Raw genomic sequence first — 22,112 nt, forward strand, 5'->3', positions numbered from 1 at the left:
GGACGGGAACAATAACCAGGTCCTTCAGGAGGAGCAGCGTCCGGTTCAAACCAAGAGCCAGACCTCTGGCTGGCTCTGCTGGTTTGGCCTTACCTGCTCCACCAAGATTGAGGATGGGAACAGCAACCAGGCCCTTCCAGAGGAACAACGTACGGTTGAAATCAAGAGCCAGACCTCCAGCTGGCTGTGCTGGTTTGGCCTGACCTCCTGCCCCACCAAGATCGAGGACGGGAACAAAATCCAGGTCCTTCAGGAGGAGCAGCGTCTGGTTCAAACCAAAAGCCAGACCTCTGGCTGGCTCTGCTGGTTTGGCCTGACCACGTGCCCCACCAAGATCAAAGAGGGGAACATCAATCAGGTCCTTCAAGAGAAGCAGCGTCTGGTTCAAACCAAAAGCCAGACCTCTGGCTGGCTCTGCTGGTTTGGCCTGACCACGTGCCCCACCAAGATCGAGGATGGGAACAACGACCAGGTACTTCCCAAAGAGCAGAGCCCAGTTGAGACCAAGGGTCAGACCTCTGGCTGGCTCTGCTGGTTTGGCCTGACCACGTGCCCCACCAAGATCGAAGAGGGGAACATCAACCAGGTCCTTCAAGAGAAGCAGAGCCCTGTTGACGACAAGAGCCAGACCTCCAGCTGGCTCTGCTGGTTTGGCCTGACCACGTGCCCCACCAAGATCAAGGATGGGAACAACGACCATGTACTTCCCAAAGAGCAGAGCCCAGTTGAGACCAAGAGTCAGACCTCCAGCTGGGCCTGCTGGTTTGGCCTGACCACATGCCCCACCAAGATCGAGGGTGAGAACATCAACCAGGTCCTTCAAGAGAAGCAGAGCCCTGTTGACAACAAGAGCCAGACCTCCAGCTGGGCCTGCTGGTTTGGCCTGACCACCTGTCCCACCAAGACCGAGGAGGGGAAGAAAAAACAGGTCCATCCAGAGGATCAGAGCCCGGCTGAGACCAAGAGCCACACCTCCAACTGGCTCTGTTGGATTGGACTAACCACCTGCCCCACCAAGACCGAGGAGGGGAAGAAAAACCACGTCCTTCCTGAGGAGCAGAGCTCGGTTGAGACCAAGAGCCACACCTCCAACTGGCTCTGTTGGCTTGGATTAACCACCTGTCCCACCAAGACCGAGGAGGGGAAGAAAAACCACGTCCTTCCTGAGGAGCAGAGCTCGGTTGAGACCAAGAGCCACACCTCCAACTGGCTCTGTTGGCTTGGACTAACCAGCTGCCCCACCAAGACCAAGGAGGAGAACAAAAACCACATCATTCCTGAGGAGCAGAGCCCAGTTGAGACCAAGAGTCAGATCTCCAACTGGCTCTGCTTGACTGGACTAACCACCTGTCCTGGGAATGGAGACAAAGTACTTGTGCAGCCTCAGGAGAGGCTGCCCATCAATGCTGATCGCCGTCCCTTGAACTGGCCCTTCTGGATCGGCCCTTCTCCACACTCCAGATGGGTCCCGCACAGGGTCAGAGAGTCTTCTGTTCCAGAAGGCCCAAAGCAGCAGGCCCCACACACCGAGCAGAGAGCCTCCAGATTGCTCGACACCGTGAACCACGTCCAGGGCTTCTGTAATCAAAGCCGGATAGCCTGTATCCTTGTGGAATTCGGGAAATTATGGGGTATGTGGAAGCTGCTGAGGGCAGTCCTCAGCATCTTGCTAGGACTGTGAAGACACCAGGGCCAGCTAAGACATCAAGCACGGAGCAAACCATGGCCGGGGAGCAAGAAACCACAATGTGAAGTCTTCCAGGGAAAGCAGACGCACCGTAGAGGTCCATCAGCTGTGCCCAGGGACTTGCCCGGCCATAGCACTGACACCCAGCCAGAGCCCCCCGTGCAAAATGGGCCCTGCTGGAGGTGGAGCGAGCCCCACAGGCTGCCCTGAGCCATCCTGTGAGGCTGGAAAAGCGGCACAGGAATCAGAGCCCTGAAGGGTGATGCTCTGCAAAACGAGCCTGCAGCCCTTTCCCTGTGCCCATGCCCTGTCACTTCCAGGGAACCAGACAAACGGCCTCAGCCTCCATTTCCATGAAGCACTTTTGTCCATCTGACAGCCTGTGGGTCAAATGGTGACAGTCAGCCGGAGGGGCGGGACACACCTCAGCCCACCAAAGGTTCCTGCGCTGAAGGCACCTCCAATGACAACATCATCTTCCACTGGGTGAACAACAACATCTTCCACTGGGTGAACAACAACATCTTCCACTGGGTGAACAACAACCTATCCCAAATCATCACCTCCATTTTCCATCTGGCATGTAATTTCATTATTACTATATTATAATTCAAATCATAATTATTTATAGTTATATAAATTTCATATTTATTAATTATCATTAAAATAAAAATTATTAATTTATAACACCAACATTTCTGCAGCCGGTGTCATTGTGGTGGCAGTGGGTCCGGGACAGCGGCAGCACGAAAGGCACTGCTGCAGGAGAGGGCTGCTGTGCGGGGTTTGGGGGCACGCGCCTGGGGAGGAGGAAGGGCGCTGGGCGGGGGGGAAAGAGGCATCGGTGGCTCTGAGGTGCCCACAGACAGCCGTGCCTCAGGGGGAGAGAGCACATCCTGAGCGGGAGCCCACGTCCCACTCAGGTCAAGCAGCGTCTCCCAGAGCACACGGGGAGGTCCTGTGAGTCCCGCAGCACGCTGGGAAGCATCCAGGGCACACTGGGAATCCACAGCTGGGCCAGTTCGGCAAAGATCCCGTGCGGATCAGCTTCCTAGTGGAGGCTCACACCAAAGGAGCCTTCCCAGAAAGGGACAACGGCGGCAAAACACCACAGCGAGAGCTGCTGGGACACGCAAGGAGGCCCTGAGGCGCGGCGGCTCAGACTCCCTGCTCTGGTTCGTCCCTCTGATTATTACTGCTGACTGGTAGTTCAGGCTGGCAGCCATGAGGTCGCTGCAGGAAGCCTGTGGGCAGTCAAACGGGACTCTGGGGCACTGGGACGGTGTCACGGTTCCAGCCCAGTGCAGCCCGGTTCTGTGACTAATGGGGCAGAGGGACAAACGAACCCAGGAGCCAGGAAAGGGGGAAGGGAGGTGGTGAAAGGGTACGGAGATGGGCCTAGCAACAAAACTGAAGCAACGAGCTAAGGGAGAACATACTGATCTTCTAAGTATGACAGTGGAATGCAAGATTAAGAAAACCGGTGAGGTTTTCCAAAAGAGCCAGCACTGTACCCTGGGGGCCAAGACAGCCAATGGGATCCTGCAGTGCATTAAAAGGAGCGTGGCCAGCAGGTGAAGGGAGGTGATCCTCCCCCTCTACTCTGTCCTGGTCAGGACTCACCTGGAGTACTGCCTCCAGTTCTGGGCTCCCCGGTACAAAAAAGACAGGAACCTCCTGGAAAGAGTCCAGCGGATGGCCACGAAGATGATAAAGGGCCTGGAGCACCTCTCTTATGAGGAAAGGCTGAGCGACTTGGGTCTGTCCAGCCTTGAGAAAAGGAGACTCAGAGGGGATCTGATCATTGTCTGTGTCTAAGGTGACGGAGGCATACTGTGTTCAGTTTTGGGCCCCTCACTGCAAGAAAGGCATCAAGGCCCTGGAACGTGTTCAAAGGAGGGCAGCAAGGCTGCTGAGGGGTCTGGAGCACAGGCCATAGGAGGAGAGGCTGAAGGAGCTGGGAATGTTCAGCCTGGAGGCTCAGGGGAGACCTTATTGCTCTCTATAACTTCCTGAAGGGAGGTTGTAGTGAGCTGGTGGTCGGCCTCTTCTCTCGTGTCATTAGTGATAGGACTAGAGGGAATGGCTTCAAGCTGCAGCAGGGGAGATTCAGGGCTGGACATTAGGAGGTATTACTTCTCAGAAAGGGTGGTCAGGCACTGGAATGGACTGCCCAGGGAGGTGGTGGAGTCACCAACCGTGAGGGTGTTCAAGGAATGACTGGACATTGTGTTGAGGGACATGGTTTAGTGGGAGCTATTAGTAACAGGTGAACGGTTGGACTGGATGATCTTTTAGGTCTTTTCCAACCTTGGTGATTCTATGATTCTGTGCTTCTGATCTCATTTCAAGCTGTTTAGGGCAAAAGCAAACTACAAATTCCAGGCCGGCAAGGTAGGGCAGTGCTATGGCAGCTGACAGCCAGGGCTGGGAGCTGCAAGATGTCTCAAGTCCCTGAGTGCTCTAAGTGCAGGCTGCCTGTCACGCTCTTTTCCATGTCACTACTTAGCTTTCCATCCTTTTACCGTTCTGTTTATGTTCAGGCACACCTGTAGTTTCTATATAAGCAATAAGGTAACAGCTGGGGCTGCTATATTAGTATTGCAAACACTGCAGGGGCATAATGGATTTCAAACCACAACACTCCTTTTTCTGTTAAAATAATAACAATAAAAGAAGACAGGAAATTTTCTGAGCCAGTCACATCTTCCCATCTACTACCTTGCCCTCTTTAGCACTGAGCTGAACCAGCACTGTTAGTTAAAGAATTAGAGCCTTTCCTGTTTGTGCTTGGTGATTCAGCCCTGTCTTCAGAAGACGGGGCTGTGCTCCCTGGTGCTACAGAGCCACACAGAACTGTGGATCTTTTGCTTCTGTTTGAGGGCCCAGTCCCAGGGAAACATATAATAATCTGCCTGGTTTTAAGGAGTTGGTTTGTCCCTTTTACTTCCCTAGGGATGCCATTCTGTTTAAGTTAAATAGCGTGGGATAAGGGCTTTGAGGAGTTCCCAACTGGATCAAAGACGGAATAGGGCTGGCTCTGCTGGTGTGGCGTTTGTGTGTGCATAATTGGCTGCTTTAGTAATTACAGTGTGACTACTGTAAATATGACCAGATTCCTAAAATGATGAATTTATAGGCATCTTCAATATGTCCATTGCTATTCAATGGGAGGGGGTGCCATGGGACCTTCTCTGCAGCTTCCTGGTAGATTTTGAAATAAGCATAATTTATATTTCTGTCCATTAGTTACTTTTCCTTCTTCTTTTCTTTTGTTTTTGTTTTTAGAAAGAAGATTCATTGTTCATTCCTCTTAGCAATTTGATACTGTTTGTTTGTTGGCTTATTTATCAAACACCTCTGGTGCATATGACTCCGTACTTATAAATGATATTGACAGGTCCTTCTCTCCTGCAGCTTGAGCACTCAATTGCACCTCTTTCAAACTGGTGTATGGTGTAGCAGCGCCATGCTGCACTAGCCTAGCAGGGACATCACCTCAGAAAGGTGTGTTAGATTTCAGGAGGGAGATCTGAGTTCATATTTACAAGCAGGCACTGAGGGAGGGAGGATAAACCTGCAGCTGTACCTTCAGGTACAGGCAGAGCCCCTTCACTTCCCAGTTACAGAAAGACTTGAACAGCAGCTGATGGCATGGTGGTGGCCTCCTGTTTCTCTGCCATTACCATTTTGCAGAGCCTGGAAGTTGGTGATAATGCAGTAAGGATATACTCTGAGAGCAATTCCGCACTGCATAGATGTTCATTCAGGAACAAGTTGTGTCCTAGGGAGCTTGCAGTCTGTATGCCTACAGCAAATGAAGGATAGAAGATGATCACTGCAAAGGTTTTGATGGTGACTTCTGCCTTGTAGATGAAGGAGAAGGTACCTTCCTCTGCAATTCTTTCCCCAAAATGTCTCCCAGTCCAGCGTCTTTGCCTTGGCAAAATGTAGGGAGAGAAGCTTATAAAAATGCCTATTTTACTTCTATCCATGTTTTCTCTATCCCTTGAACACTCTTCATTGATCGCTGCACCTCTGCTGCCCAAGTTGCTTCTTCTTTCCCACCTGCTTGTTGGCCTTTCTCACCTAGTACTTAACTTTACTGTTACTTTTGTCATCCACAGCATTAAAAGTGAGCTCTTCTCAGCTCAAAGAAGTTGAATGCAAATCTTTTCATGCTGTGGTATTTCATTCTAAAGAATGTCTTCCATTTTCTATTGATAAGAGGCCAAGCCACCGTCAGAGCGTAACGACACTGAGGAAAGGAGATGGGAAAGGAGAGCAAGAAAGCTGCTGCCTTAATGGGGTGTGGAGCCACTGACAGTCTCCAGAGAGTAATGTCTTAGATCCACACCTCATCACTTCCCCCTCTCCCCCTCCCCCCTCCCCCCCCCCAAAAAAAAAGAGAAAGAAGGGAAAAGAATGGGAAGCCAAGACTGACTTTGCTAGCTCGTGTTCCCTTTCCTTTCCCCTTCCCAATCTGCCTTCAATCTAATGGAGAAACCTACAGCTCCAGAACTAATACTTTCCCACATTGCATTAATCCTAATTGACTTGGATGTAAGCTCCCCCTCCTCCTATCTTCAGCATGGCATTACCACCTGCCCCCTGGGAATCTGCAGCCGCCTTTACTCGCTGACTCTTACCAGCAGCTTTTACACACACACACACAAAAGGAAGTTTCCCAGTGAGCTGTGGGCTGCATCAGGTGCAGCTGGGAGGATGGAGGCAGTGACCTTCTTGGAGAGCTCAATGCTCAGACTCTGAGAAGTCGCTTGTTAGGGGTTAGCTGAGCTCTGGGAGGAATTAGGATTGGTAATTAGTGAGGTCTGCATCCCCTTCAGCTCTGGTGATGCTCACAAGGCACTTGTGGGTCTTCTGCAGAATGGATCCTAATGGGTGTGTAGCGGGAGGGACTGTTCAAATCTTTCCTGCCTCTGTTCCAGTCCCTTGAAAGGGAGTGGTAACAAATGTAGAACAGAAATGAGCTGGAATGCTGAGGCTGCACTAGCCAGAGAAAATGTAGGACAGAGTGAGAATGCGTTGTGGCTGTGTACAGTTGTGAAATGACTTACATTGTGTTGTCCTCATGGTGACTTCAATTACTCTAAGACCAGGCATCTTGCTTTCCTCCTATCTGTCTACCTGTCATTCCCTGGACAACTGCTGACCTCTTTCTGTTTCCATTATCTTTCCTTTTGTCCATTCCTCTAGATATCTGTGCTCTCATCTCCTCCATCTCCTTTCTTATCACTAGGGTTGCTAGAATTAGTTAATCCCTTCTTTTTGCAAATGGGAAAACTGAGGCAAAATCAATGAATTGACTCAGAGTTTCTCCCAAACAGCGACCACGCTGGATCTCCTGCATCCTGAATCCTAAGCCCTGCATAGAATCATACAATGGCTTAGGTTGGAAGGGAAGCCCATCTAATCCCAACCCCTTGCTGTGGGCAAGATTGACATTCACCAGATTAGGCTGCTCAGAGCCCCATTCACCCTGGCCATGAATACCTCCACGGATGGGGGCTTCCACACCTTCTCTGGGCAGCCTATTCCAGTGTCTCACCATCCTCTGAGTAAATAATTTCTTCCGAACATCTCACCTAAATTCCTCCTCTTTTAGTTTAAAGCCATCTGGCAGCACAGCTGTTCAGAGCTAGTTTTCCGCATGGTTCTGGTGGTTCAGATGGACAAAGCAATGCTCTTACCTTGGTTGTTTCTCTACTCAGTCCACTCTTCTGTGGTCAGAATGGTGTGACCAGCCACACTGAGCTGATGCAGTGGGGAACAGGGAAAGATACAGGCAAAGAGAGTTTGAGTAGGGAAAATAACTGGAATTCAGATACAGGGAAAGGAGCAAAGATGATGGAAAGGCACAGTTCAATGAAAAAGGAGTGGAGGAAAATGCAAGGAGATGAAAAAAGTGGGGTGCCCAGCCTAGAAGAGGTGCAACTCCTAATGGGAAAAGTTACATCCACATACTTAGGCTTTGTTTGTGCAGCGGGGGGGGGGGGCATGGTTTGTGTTTGTTTTGGAGTTGTAACTGCAGAGAATTATGTGCTGCCAAAGTTGCTTAAGAAACTGGAAATCCAGTGCCTGTGAGCTCTCTTCTGTATCTGCAATCTAAGCAATTTGTTGCCACTGTGCTGGGATTTGATCTCCAGCAATAAGACAGAGAACACAGGGGAGCAAAAGGGGATTAGTGCAAGAGCCTTTCTTGCCTCTGTCTCTGCCGCTGTGATTGCTTTTCCTTCTCAATAACTGTCTCTTTCCCACTAGTGGCGCTCAGTTCTCGCTCTCATGTGGCAACATCTTCTTGGCTCACCCTAGCCTGAATGTTTTTCTTTTTGGAGCACTCCTCTGAAAAGGTATACCCTGGCTGACAAGCACCTGATTTTTAATCCCTATCTACCTCTAGGCAGTTTGCTGTTCAGCTTTGCTCCACTGTGAGCTCAGGTGGCCTGTGACAGGAATGGGAGCTGGGGACAGCATCTCTTGTCTTTTCCTATTACTCAGACTTCTCTGGTTTTAGAAAGAAGGTAGAGGTTTTTGTCTTCCTTGTAATGAGTGGATTGGCCTCTGAAGACTCTTGATTTTCCCCTTTCTAAATACCCTTTACAGCATTTTTATGTGCCCAGCATCTTTCCCAGGATTGCTCCACTGCCTGCAGCAGTGGTGGCCCCAGCTGCTGGTCCTACAGATAGGAGAGGGAAAATGTGATCCCAAAAAGGAACTGCCTCCCAGATTAGCTCTAAGAATTTCATTTTTGTCACAAGAGATGTGTGTGGGGCTTAGAAGATACTGTTAACTACTCTTATCTATTGAAAGTGGCTGGAGGCTCAATTTATTTCATGCTCTTCATTGAGCAATGCTAATAGCAGTGTAATTTATGTAGAAGAAAGTGGATAATGAGCAAGTTAGAGGACCTTGCAAAGATTCTTAACATATTTGGTTTGTTTTTAGGGGTTACAATACCATGGGCACATTGTGAGGTTATCCTAGAAACATGGAAATGGGAAGTCTTAACCCTGAGCTCTGAAGCAAAGGACCATGGTTTGCTATGAGGGACTAGCTCTCTCTTAATGAGTCTACCACTGGAATCATTTGCCTCTGCAGCCCCTCTGCCCTCTTTCCACCTGGCAATTCCAGCTAGGCTCTCCATTTTGTTCTTTACACCCCAGAACCTAACCTTGTGTTTTCAAGAGCAGAATGAGAACTGGTTGTTATCTGATAAGAAATAAGGGACTGCTTGCCATGGACTTGGTTCACCCATTATGTTGTTTTAACTGCTTAGGTCTGGACTGCAGTATAGGAAACATCTTTGCCTGAAGGCTCCTTGCAGTGGTTTGGAGAGGCCGTGGAGCACAGCAGAGGTGCTGGCAGACCTAAATTGAGCCCAAGGTTTACTCTGCTGAAGGGCAGCAGCAAAGGTCTCCCAGTTTGTGAATGGACTCAAAAACCTTGAGGAAGCAGACAAATTACCTGTAACAAGCCCCTCAGTGTAGGAGGCTATGTAACTAAGTGCTCACTTGCAGAAGCCTCACAGGGCAAAGGACACTGCCCAGGCTGTCACCTAAGCACAGGAGCTGAAGGCAAGTTCCTCTTCACCTGCATGAGAAGTGCCCTCCATCTAAATTAGGCTGTGGAAAAAGGTGTTTGGTCCAGACTCACCTCCCCAGACTTAGGATAGGCTCAGCTTCTTACCTTCCTGCTCTGTGTTTTAACTACTCTGCTGTTCCTGCAAAATAAATAAATGAAGAAATCTGATAGTCCCTAAGTAATCATTAGCTGGTTGTCATGTCCCTCTGTAGACTTGAAATGCCATTTTTTTCTCTCCAGCTTCTCTATCATGCCAGCACTGCAGTTTCTGAACTCCATTATTGCTCTAGTAAATATTGATCATGGTTTATGAAAGCTGAAGTTGCCTCTCACCGCTTTTCCCTCATATTGCTTTTTTAACCTCACGGAGCCATTAGGGCCTTCTACCATTGTCCCTGGGGCAGCTGCTCATGGGTGCCTTCTTGCCCCTTACAACTGATGGCAAGAGGGTAGTGCAGAAGGTGATAGCTGAGGGTGGTGGTTTCAACTGAGAAAGCTAGACTGTGTGTGACAGATACCAAGATGTGGGAACTTAGCTGATCATTTTTCCAGGATCTTCCATAGCTCCAACTGCATCCATCTGGTTGTTTGGGGGCTGAGGGAGGTACCGAATTGTACATGCTTCTGGTAAGCAGCAACAGGCTTTTGGTATGTGATATTGACAAATGGAACTGTTACAGTAAATCTTTGTTTCCAGATGAATATAATTAATCTGCTGTATGCAACAGCCTTTCGTATCAGAGGACCTGGATGCCCTTTATGTTTAGATCACAAGTGAGTGATTTGAGTAGATGCAGCGTAGTCCTGAGGGGGCATTTATTCACATCACTAAACCATCACAGAACTGGGAACAATTAGGCATGATTGGCTGTCTTAATTGAGAAAATGCCGAAGGGACTGCAATAAAGGATAGTGTATTGATGGAGCTCAGTGGGCTCTCAGGACAAACTAAAGGAGATTTTTGAGGAAAAAGTTCTTTTCAGTAAGGGTGATGAGGCAATGTGCAGAGGGGTGCTGGATGCCCCATCCCTGGAGACATTCAAGGTCGATCTGAACAGGACCATGAGCAACATGCTCTAGCTATACGTGTGTATGTTCACTGTAGGGGAGATGACCTTTAGGGTCTAGATGACCTTTAAAGGGTCCTTTCCAACTCAAACAATTCTGTGGCATTCTGGTGACTGGCTGGGAGCCCCAGGCTGGGGCATTTCTTGGAGAAACGCTGCTTTGCAGGATGGGCTGAGTTGCTTGAGGGGAAATGGAAGTGGGACTGAATTGCTCTGTGATTAACCTGACATAAAAATACAGCTGAAATCTAAGAAAGACTTCTATTGACATATAACGTATATATGTTGAACTGGTAAATTCAAACTTCTCAGTTTAAAGCAAAAATCTTGACAAATGGGCAGCATGGATGAGAACAAGCAAGGATTCTCCTTGCCCTGAATGTTTTCTGAACAAACCTTCAGCAGTGTTCTTAATAAGCCTATGCAATGCCCCGAGTTCTGCTGTGACCCTGAGCTGCATTGTATTTTCTGTGTACTGAGCACAAAAGCACAGAGCTTCCATCTAGATGTTTTATGTCTGAGATTCAGGAAGAGGGCAAATATTAGGTCTCCTGGCCAGAGTAAAAGGAAGACACAAATTACCCACAAACACGGTTTTCGATGCCAAGGCTCAGGAGTCACATCTACCAATGCCAATTCTGCAGGCACTTTGCTAAGTGCTCTGCCAGCCCTGCTGAGGCCAAGGTCAACCCCCAAAAGCTTTATCAGGAGCCCAGGTGAGCATGATGTCTGGGGGAATGGCACCCAGGTGGGCAGCAGTGGGAGACTTTTTTCTTGGATACAAGAGAGGGTGTTCCTGAAGTCTTAAAGCAAGTTCAGAATTGAGGTGCAGTGAATGTCAGGGTCTTCCTCAGTGGGAAAAGGCTTTGCATTTCTGACTGCCAGCTTCTTAATGATGCTGCAGAAGGTTAGGTTCAGCTCTGGCACATAAACCACATCCCCCGTGAATCTTCCCAGGCACTCTTTGTCCAAGCTCGCTATTCACAGCCTCCCTCTGTCACAATGTCCTATTAGTTTGCCCAGGATAAGTACTGAGGGCTACTGACATTTCCCACTCATCCTCAGGAAATATCTGCTGCTGGGCTGAGGTTCGGGCTCCGGTGCCTCACTGTGGCATTGCAGAGAAAAGGACAAGGCTGCTGGTAGTGCTGGAGGGGCATGGCAAGGAGAGAGGTGGATGTGCATTCTTCCAGAATTCAGTATATCCCTCTTGTATAGACATGTTTTAAATGTGATGCAAGGGTGCTTATAAGGGATTGGTCTGCCTGGTCTTTTGTCCTTTCTGTTATCGTGATACCTGAGTGTGTTTTTTGTTTTGTTTTGTTTTAAATAGAAAGCAGATTTTAGATACTTGCTGCTTTGCAAGGCTGTTTGTTTGTTTGTTTGTTTCTGTGGGCACAGTGCTTGCCTTCACTGCAGACATGCATGTTTGTGGGGAGGAAAACAAACAAGTGCATCCTGGGTCACGAAGTGTGATCTAGTAATGTGGGCACTGGGCACGTTCAAAATGAGAAATGATGGAGGTCAGCTTCTACCACCCACCCTACAATGAGAATCAGCTTCTTTTAAAACACTTGCTGCTAATAGGAGTGCTGGGGAGCTGCTCTGTGTCGGCAGAAGTTCCAGAAATAGGGTCAGCATTAATATGCAAGTGACCTCCTGAATTAATGTTTACAGTAAGGAGCTGCAGGGAGGCAGATGTCTATCTCTCTTGGAGAAGAAAGCCAAGAAGACAGGGAATGGCGAGGGCCATGGCAAAGCTGCTCATTAAATAGAAAGCTTTCTAAAGCGCTGCTTTCCTTTTCAGCTTATTTGCAGGATAAGGATTAGTTTTAATTGCAAGGTTTTGCAGAATGGAAGTGCTTAATAAGCAGAAGACGCTTTACATGTGTGACTGTGAACAAGGGAGGGTGGCAAGGGGGTGCCGGGAAAGAACCGCAGAAGGGCAAACAGGAGTGTGCCACTGGATGTACACACAGGCAGCAGCAACCCACACGTGCCTACTCCACGTGTTAGGGCAGTGAAGTTGCAGCTTGTCATGCAGCACATCAGTGGCTGAGCTCTAAAGGGGAATCAGACCTCCCTCCCAGCTCCTGTTTCCATGCATTGGTTCTCAGGCAAAACTTGCCTCATGCCTCTGTGTCTCCTCTGCAAAACTGGCCCTAGAATCCCTCCCTTTTAATGACTGCTCTCTTCCTTTCTCTGCTCCTCAGCCCCCTCCTCTCAGCAGCGCAGGAGGTGAGGCACAGCTTTGGCAGTCACTGTCAGAATGAGGTGAGGGAGCCTGGGAGTCTGCTGCTGCCCTGTCAGCAGAGAAAAAGAAATCCCCATAGCTAAGAACCTAAAATAGAAGCAGACAAAATAGGCCAGGAGACTGTGCTGCCCAGGCGCTGCAGTCCTCTCTTCCGTCCTTTTCCCATTACTTTCACTCATCTGCAAAAGTACAGTTTACAAGGCAGAGGCAGTAGCAGCAAGAATAAGCCCTGGGCTTTAAAACACCAGTGGATGCTATATGCATGCAGTCAATATAGTGAGTTGTGCTCCCATCTGGTCTAAATGACTGAAAGAAAGAAAAAAAAAAGAAAAGGATTTGGGATGAACTGTACCTTTCTGTGTGTGTATTTGAATTTGGTCTGAAGTGAGACAGCTGGAGACAGGTGCATCATATGCAAAGCTGATATGATTGCTTATCATTAAAGTGCCTAGCGTTTTCATTATCCAATGTAATTTTCCATTGCTTATCAGTTTGCCAAACTTCATCCATTTGATATGAAGTAGTTTGTGCTGAGGATTAGCCCGGGGCTGAATATTTGTGAAAATATCAGCTAAAAAGTCCAGAGATTAGGAAAACATATGTTGTCTTATTCATTACATTTACTTATTTATTTATTTATTTATTTTTTAAAGTTCCTGTTTCTGTTTGGAATGGAAATTTAGCATTTTGTGTGGTTTGGAGGAGAGACTGGAATTTGGCAGGTGAAGTAGCCATGGTGTCAGGGATTTACCTTTTGTCGTTTCTCTTCATATCTACCTCGATGTGGCCAAACCGCAAACTTCTAAACAATCTCTGTCCGTACGTACTCAGCAGAGACTTGTTAAGGTTTGGCCACTAAATCTTCCATCTGTATCAGTCATGCTTCATCCAGTCTTGCCAACTGCTGAATTATTCGTAATTCTCCTACCATGTGGTGTTTTACTTAACTTTCCAGCTCCCAGGGAAAAGTGAATTTTTACTTTCTTTGGAAAATGATGCGATTTAATAAGCAAGAGGGAAGCAGGGGGCTACATACTCTCAACACGCAAATCCCATTCCCCTCTCAGCTTTGCATCCTTTTTTAGGCCAAATGTTGGAAAAATGGAGAATAAAGACATAGGCGTAGGCTGACTTGTTAATTCAAGACCCATAAGCTTTGAATGCAGTGTATTGATTTGTTCCATATCTCACATAGTCTGATTCTGGGATTGCTGTTCATCTGGGCAGATGTATTGTCTTTGGGAAGGTACACACTGTAGATGCATGAGGTTTTGCAATAAAGGCCACTTCTTCACATGTGTAGGTGAGCCAGTCCAGCAGAAGTAATTGGTGTGCTGCCTTACTAGTATCATTCACAAGAAAAGCGACTGTTTCGTTTTGTTTCCCTCCCCAAACTCAACTACAAATAAATAAAGAAAATAAAATGGACCTCGTGAGTAAATCAGAGCAGTCCAGCACTTAGAAACTTGTTTACACCATGAACTTGCATTCAGCTTTTTCTGAGGGATGTTAGCTGTGACTCATCTGTCAGAAGTCCCCTCTAATCCTAGCTTCCATTACCTTTGTGCATGTTCCCTATCTCCCAAAGAATGAAAAGTACATTAAGACTTTAAGGCATACGTTATGAAGGGATTCTGCTACGGTTATAAAATAAAACCCTTCATCTCTCTCTTAAACTTTGAAGGGCTGTGGGAGATACTGGATGAGTTTGGGTCTCTTGGGACTTCCCTATGTAGGCAGTGCGTTGAGAAGGTGCAGCCCAGTTGCTGGTGGAGTGGGAGGGCTGGGTGTGGATTTCATCTTTCCTACACAGAGGGCAAAAGTGGGAAACTATAAATGCAGAAAGCCACCCATTCTCTTGTTATAAGTGCAAGAAGCTTTCATACTTGCAAAGTATATTTGTGTGAGCCTCCAGACTGATCTTGGACAGTGCACTTATCTGCAGCTTTTTAAGGAGGGATACCTAATGTTACTCTTCTACTGGCAGAGGGTTTTACACTGGCTCAAAAAGCCAGTTTGGGATTATTTGATTGATTTGGATAGACTGAAACTCCCATAATTTCCCATAGGAGCCCAGTGTTCATGATTCAGTATTCTAGAGGCATTCAAGATGAATTGTTTTGATTTTAACTTGAAAATGATGGCTGTAATTCATTGATTGCTGGAAACATGCTATCCATATGGGTTATGATGTTCATGGCTCTAGGTTGGGGGACCAGCCTGCTTTCTCTCCAGAGAACGTGTGGCAGTGCTCCAGTTCCATGCCACTGTTGTTTTTGCTTCAGCATTAATCCAAGCTCTCTCTGATTAAGACCTCTGGCTCAGTTGCTGTCTCCCAGATGAACAATTGCATATCCAGACTCTCATGTTGCTGGTTCAGACACAACGCTGCTGAGGCTGAAGCCTCTGTTGACTTCTGTTGACTTAAAGTAGTAGCTTGCCATTGCTGGAAAAGACTTAATATCTCTACTGCATGAATGTAAGTTCAGGCTCTTTTGAGAAATGGCACTGGGCCAAGGTAAGCAGTTTTAATTAGTACAAAGTTTTGCTATGACTCATCAGCCCTACCTTCTTCATTTATTATTTCCAGCAAAGGGGATATTAGGAAAACAGGGTTATTTTTCAGTTATGCAATAAAGATCAAAATTATGCAGAAGTGTTGGAGGGATATGTTTTATGAAATACATCTACTCCTTTGTTTGAGAGCTAATAGTGGAGAGGGGTGGCAGAGGGAGGAAGAAGAAGAGGTTGGTTTGTTTTATTGTTTTGGTGAAAGAGACAAAGCAAGAGCTACTTGAGGGACTGCAAGATCATAGGGAGCACATTACCTTAGAAAAGCTGAGCAGTTTCCTGATGGTTGTTATAAAAATAGCTGTTGTTGTGCCTGCGGCCTTCTCTTAACTTAGGGACTTCTTACATGGAACTTCTCTAATGTCTGTCAGTTGAGTATAACGTAAGTGTAATAGAAAATGCATGACTTCAAAGGGAAGGATATTAGAAGTTAGAGCAGTCTTAACAGTCCGTTGCCACTTCTTTGCAGTTCCTAGAAATCTTCCAAGTGCCATAAGCTGTGCTTTTAACTTCTCCTGAGATATCCCACCTTCCACCATGCTATTTTCCAAACAAAAAATGTTTGCAGACCCATAAAGAATCGTCAGTGCCAGGGAGTAGAGCAGCTTCGTAACTGGAGGAAGGGGGATGGTAAGAAACCTGTTGTGTTTCTGATGTGAAAACAGTGTGCATTTTCTTTCTTTTTTTGAATTAATTTATTATTATTTTTTTGCTTCAGACTTGGTTGCAGAAGCTGCCAACAGCCAAATATGCAGCATAAAACTGATTCCTGAGATGGCTGTGGATAAAGAGAATGTACTGGATGGTTTTAGCTAAAATTTCGTGCTACTCTTAAGTGTTTCAGTGTGAGGGAATTAAGATGTCTTTCTTAAACTGTCTCTAGCAAACATTCAGATTAAGTGACTGTAGGTAGGAGAAAGTAAGAAGCCCTGTGTCAGAGTTTCTCTTTTGGACACAGTAGATAAAAAGACTTCTGGTTCTTAAACATACTCATTCCTAGCACTGAATGAAGTGCTTACTTAGAATAGCTGTAAAGTTAAAACAAACTGATTGTTTTTTATTAAAAAATTATTAAGTGGAATAATAGCTTTTCAGCAACGTGAGTTGTTAGAGGGAGGTTTGACAAAAACAACTCTATTTTAAAAATCAAGGTTGTTTGTGCCAAAGAAAATATATATTTCTTTGACAAGGAAAAAGATGAGTGGGGGAAGACTGTTTATTACTCTGTTTCTTCTTGTGGTCTTCACTTGTTTCATTCAGATACTTCTCTTTTATTCACATCTCTTATTTGAAAATCATTGAGATAATTCTTCGTTAGTTGTTTGCTGTTTAATTTCAGGAAAAATAATCCTGAAAACTTATTTCTGATGGCTTTAGAACAGTTAAGCGTGATAGGATATGCATGTGCCATTGAAGACTGGTGATATGTCATGGGAGACAAAGTGTGTGTTTGATATAGCGGACGTCTTCATAAACTCACTCAAAGAGAGAGCGAGTTGCCTTTATACTGAGTGCTGTCAGCAGCAAGTTGCAGGCTGAGCATGCTATCCCATCGTGGCATGGAGCAGTTAGGTTGAGGTAATTAAAAACAGTATTAAGACTGTAATTGAATTCTGTCCAGGGAGGTACTCCTTACCTAGGAGCTTTTTTAATTGCTACAGCATTGAGATCCTGCTGTTATTTTGTTTATCAGGCAGGATTTACGGGATCAGTTGGTGCAAGTTTTCAACTGTTCATCAGAATATCACAGCCTCCTACTCTGTCTGTAGGACAGAAGATTTCTCTGACCGTACCGAAAACAAACACACTTAAGAGCCCAATGTGCAAGGGATAATACCCAGAACCAAATCCTATTGCTGTCCACTGGATTTTATCCAGTAGCTCCCCAGGATCTTGCCCATAGTTTACATGCTGTGGTATTATGTGTTGTACCAAGCCCAGCTCTTCTTTTTTTCAGTCTCTCTAAAGGCTGAGTCTAATGACTATCAACTGGTCAACAAGCAAGCATAGCAGCCATTGTATAGCCATCCCTGCCTGACCCTCTCAATGAACTGCAGCTAAATGAAGACCCTTGGGGAAATCTGCTGGAGGCAACAACAGCTGTAAAAGGGGATGACTTTGAGTGGTGCCTTGTCATTTAATAGGATTCCCTTTGCCTTGAGACTTACTTTTTGCCCCTGAAGCAAAGATGTTCCCTCAGGAAGTGGAACTGGCTCCTTTTGCTTCTCTCAGTCAGAGTTTCTGTAAGGAAACACAAAGCAAATAGGGCTTGTTTCCTTTGAGCATCTGCAGAATGGCATAGCAGGTGGCACTGAGAGGCTATGCAGGCCAGTTTTCTGGTCACAGAGAGCAAAGTGCCTTTGCAGAGGAAGGAAACAGCACAGAAAGGACAAACTGGTCATTCAGGAAAGGAAGGCAAAAGCATTCACATGGTGCCAGGAAGATTTTCCCTACCATCACCAAAGCCTATGAATACACAGGCAATTAAGACAGAGAAAAACAGAAGGTTCTTTTCTCTCCACTGCTGCATATCCAGCGCCTGATGCATTCCTCCTCATTACCAAGGACTTAAAAAGAACAAAGATCTGCTCACATCCTTTCCAGTAGGAGCAGATGTGATGGATGGCAGCAGCCAAATGATCAGCTAGGACCTACCTCTAAGCCCATGTGTTACCTATCTTGGACACTGACCTCAATGTTTAACACTGAAGGTCCTTAAAGACATGTTCCCAACATGAAATGAAGGGAACTGTATTTCTTCCCAGCAATGGCAAGAATTGCATATAGATCCAGTTCAACTCTTTTTTTTTGGCCATGATAAGCTTAACCAATGTTGAAGGAATATAGCTCTGCATAAGGCTACGTTAAAGGCAGGTACAGTTGTACCAGGAAAGGGCCTAGTAGTAGGCTGAAGTTTTGAGTCATATCTTCAGCGTGACAACTGTAATTTGAGTTGGCAGTAGTGTCACTTACAGATGTAGCAACAGTCAGCTAAGAATGCAATGCAGAAATAGCTCAAGAAGGCAGAGCAGCTTTAATTGAGGAAAAACATAACCACCTCTGTGAGGAGGTCAGGTTGGCATTTAGAAGTGATGCAAAATACATGTGCAATTATGAGGTAGGTAATGGGGCAACCAAGCACAAAGTGACAGGTATTCATGTCACCTCACATCTGTGATCTGTCTACATCTTTCAAACCAAGTGTGATTCTTGGTGCCCACCTCTAAATGCAATGTGCGGAAACAAAGGGGGTCCACGATGGGATGCACAGGTGGTTGAGAGGCAGGGAACAGCTTACAGGGAAAAAACCCTCAGTCACCATTGGCTGTTGTGGGGTGGCCTTTGAGGACTGTGAATTAGATCTGCAAAATCACCTTTCAAGTGGAGAAGTTAGTCATAGAGTGACTGTCACCTCCTGCAGTGAGAACAATCATCATCTAAGCATATAATCAGGAAGCAGCTTTAGGTAATACAAAAAGGAAGTACGTAGTGTGTAGCTATCGTAGGGAACCTGTTGCCACAGACTAGCTAAGGGATGACAAATAAAGCTGATTTTGGCAAGTGACTGGATACGGTGATGGAAGAAGAGGCCTAGTACTGTGCAGAGGCTGATGTGAGTGCCGAACCTGCCAGAGGAGGGCCCAGAGCAACAAATGGCGGTAGGCTGGGTGAGCAGGCTGAGTTTGGGCCCTTGGGCACGCACTGACCTGGTTTCTTACCATTTTCAGCAGTGTCTGCTGCTGCTCTTGCAGGCAGGACAGCAAGCCAGCTTAGAAAATCCAGGTGGGATGTATGCAGGAGATTCAGAGAAATGACCTTGGTACTTTTGGCAGAGCTTGATGTTGGTTTTGAAGTGCCAATAGCCTGGAAAATATATTGATGTTGAGAGATGCTTTCGTATGATGGGTTGACTTGAGTCCTATCATTCCAATGCTGTTTCCAAGAAATACAGTACAACAACTTGAATGAAATCTCTTTAACAAAAAAAAGAGGGGAAATGTAATTAATGCCAATCAAAACGGATTTATGGGTAATAAATCCTGTCAGACTCATCATATTTTATTTTATCATCATATTTTATTTTATTTTATTTTATTTTTATTTTTATTTTTGGAGGTTGTAAGATTTGTTGGTAAAGGTAATTAGTGCAGGTGTGATTTCTTAAAGCATTGGGTGTTGTACTTTGTAACATCTTGATAAAGAATTGAGAGTAGTACCAAATAACTTGCTGTGTATTAATAGCTTAAAACCAAGCTAAATGGCAATCAAAATACAACTGCAAGCAGGGAGTCATTATCACATCATGTCGTGTCATGTTGCACAGATTGGCTCTCATCCCTATTTTATTTACTATTTTTTATCGATAGCAAGGAGTAATATGTAAAAGCACCAGAAGGAGCGCTTGTTGGTGACACAAATGATAAAACTCTGCAGACGAACCATGAAAAAGGACAAGGTCACAGATGGAAAGCAATAGCAGATTTCTTGTTAAGCTTAGCTTAGGGAAACAGTGTGTTTTAATACGGTCAATTACGAAGCACAAGGTAAAGACATATGGAACAAAAGTATTAGTTAGGCATGCTTTTAACCTGAGGAGTCCACTCTGAGAAGTAGCAAATCTGAAAAAAATGTGATAGATAATATTATTATCATTTATTATTATGTAGGAACCCTAGATCAAAACTATGCCAGAAGACACAGTGCAGGCTTAGAAGTGTGAACAGAGGTGCCTCAGGTGAGAGCTCGAGAAGCAGTGCATCGCCTCTGTGCTTGACAAGTGCTCAATTAATGCAATGCTGCCTAATGTTTTCATGCCCACGGTTCAAGAAAGATGCTGCTCAACTGATGGAACATGCAAATAGTGATAATGCGAGGGGTCATGCTTCACAGTCTGAGACTCCAGGAGAGCAGCCTCTTTAGTTTATCTGTGGGAAACCTAAGGGGCTGCAGTTTGTAAATACCTACTTAAAGAACTAAACTTTAATAAGAGGGCACTTCAAGCCAGCAAACAACGTATAAAAAGGAGCTAGTGGCTGGAACCAGAAGCCAGGCAATTTCACACTAGAAATGAGGCACAAGTTTTTTCAGCAGTGAAAGTAATTAAACATTGGAACAATTTACCATGGGAATGTGGTGGATTCTCTATCACTGGCAATTTTAAAATCAATACTAGCTTTTTCTTCACAACATATGTTCTATCCAAGCATGAATTAATTCAGGGCAGTCTTATGAGCTGTGTTATTCAGAAGATTGCAAGAGAAGAACGCTCTTCCTTCTGGCATTATAATCTCTATTTTTTAACTCTTGGGTGATTCCTTCCTTTCCTCCTCACCCCCACCCCATTTATTTATGTATTTATTTATTTATTTATAGGTCTTTCAACATTCTTACACAAACGATCAAACATATTTCTCAGTGTTGCTTCTGATTTGAATACAAGAAAGTGATTTTATTTTTCCCACTTGGATAGGCTTGTGTTTTCCATCTCCAAGTTTTGAATATGAGTTTATCGTTATTAATTTTGGTTTTTGGCCGTGGTTTGCCTTATAATTCTCCATTTTTATTTTCATGCTGCAGTGGTAGTTGCAGTTCTCCTGAGGGATCAGTTATGGCTTCATTGGTACTCCTAAGTAAAACAGTCACAACAGTGTCATCAGGTCCTACAGCCAGCTGGCACCACATCACTCATCCCCTATCTCAGTGCATTCTCTTAACTGTCAGAGCACTGAGGCCACGCACAAATGGCCTGTGGGGAACAATTCCTCCTTTTCAATAACCTCCACACCATGATAGCTGGCATAGGTACCAGTGACCACATTAACAGTTCAACAGCACAGACTTGTGCCTTTGCCAACTTAGTTATGGAGCGCGGATGAAATCCTGTGTGTCTTTTTTTTTTATTGTTAGAGCTTGTTACAAAAAGCCTTCAGAAGTATTTTGTAAGAGGTTGAAGCCTTTCATGGCAGACGGTAGATTTTGATGAAAATTTTGACAACCGTATGTCCAAATAGGTGGATTCAGCTTTCTAAATTCCTTTCAGTAAGGCTGATCCATTTCTTCAGAGGATCCTAAAAATACTTTGATTAAAATGTTTTGATAGATTCTACTAAATATTATATATTGTATTTTGTTTCATGTCGCAGTGCTTTGATGTTATCCAAACGCGCCATGCCGGTATCATCAAAATGAAACAATCCATCATCATCCTGATGGAATATTTCATTTAACTCTAATCTTGATTTTGTAGAGCTATTGTTCTGTGGGATCTTCCAAAATTTCAGCTTTCAGCTTGACTTGAAATGAAAACAAATGATGAATTTCCAGAACTTCCCTTAGAGAAGCAGCTTTATTTTTGGGTGGGGGTAGAGGGGAGGAGGGGGAGAGAGAGAACAGGCTAAATCTAAGCATACACTGCGCATTGCAGTGACTCTTTTAGCCACAGTTTTAAATGTCAGTGTGACCTCTTGAAACAAGTTTGTTGCACTTGTCCACAGTTAAGGATAGGTATAGACTCTGGACTGAGTAGATACTTAGGTGCAGGCAGCTGTGTTAGCCAGGCACCTAAGCTCTCATGCCTTAATGATTCTTCACTGCCTACATATTCAGTCAAGCCAGACAGCCACATTTAGTCATCAAGATGGCTCTCCAAACAGATACAGACCAAGGTCTTGATTCAACTGCCCAAATTTGAGCTATATGGAGCTCTTAGAGTTGCCTAAAGTGTGAAGACCTTTGCAGATGATTTAGATGACAGTGTCACAGTATGTTTTGAAAGACTCGCACACTACTCTGTGGAGGTGATTCCCTCGTGTGTATTTAAGAGTACAAAGAAACGTAAAAGCATTATCATAAAAATTTAAGTAGCTTTGGGATCCTTCAGTTGTTTCATCTCCATCTCATCTGCCTTTGCAGAAGATGAAGCACTCCTTGA

The sequence above is a fragment of the Excalfactoria chinensis genome, chromosome 1 (genome assembly GCF_039878825.1).
Source record: "Excalfactoria chinensis isolate bCotChi1 chromosome 1, bCotChi1.hap2, whole genome shotgun sequence".
Taxonomy (NCBI): domain Eukaryota; kingdom Metazoa; phylum Chordata; class Aves; order Galliformes; family Phasianidae; genus Excalfactoria; species Excalfactoria chinensis.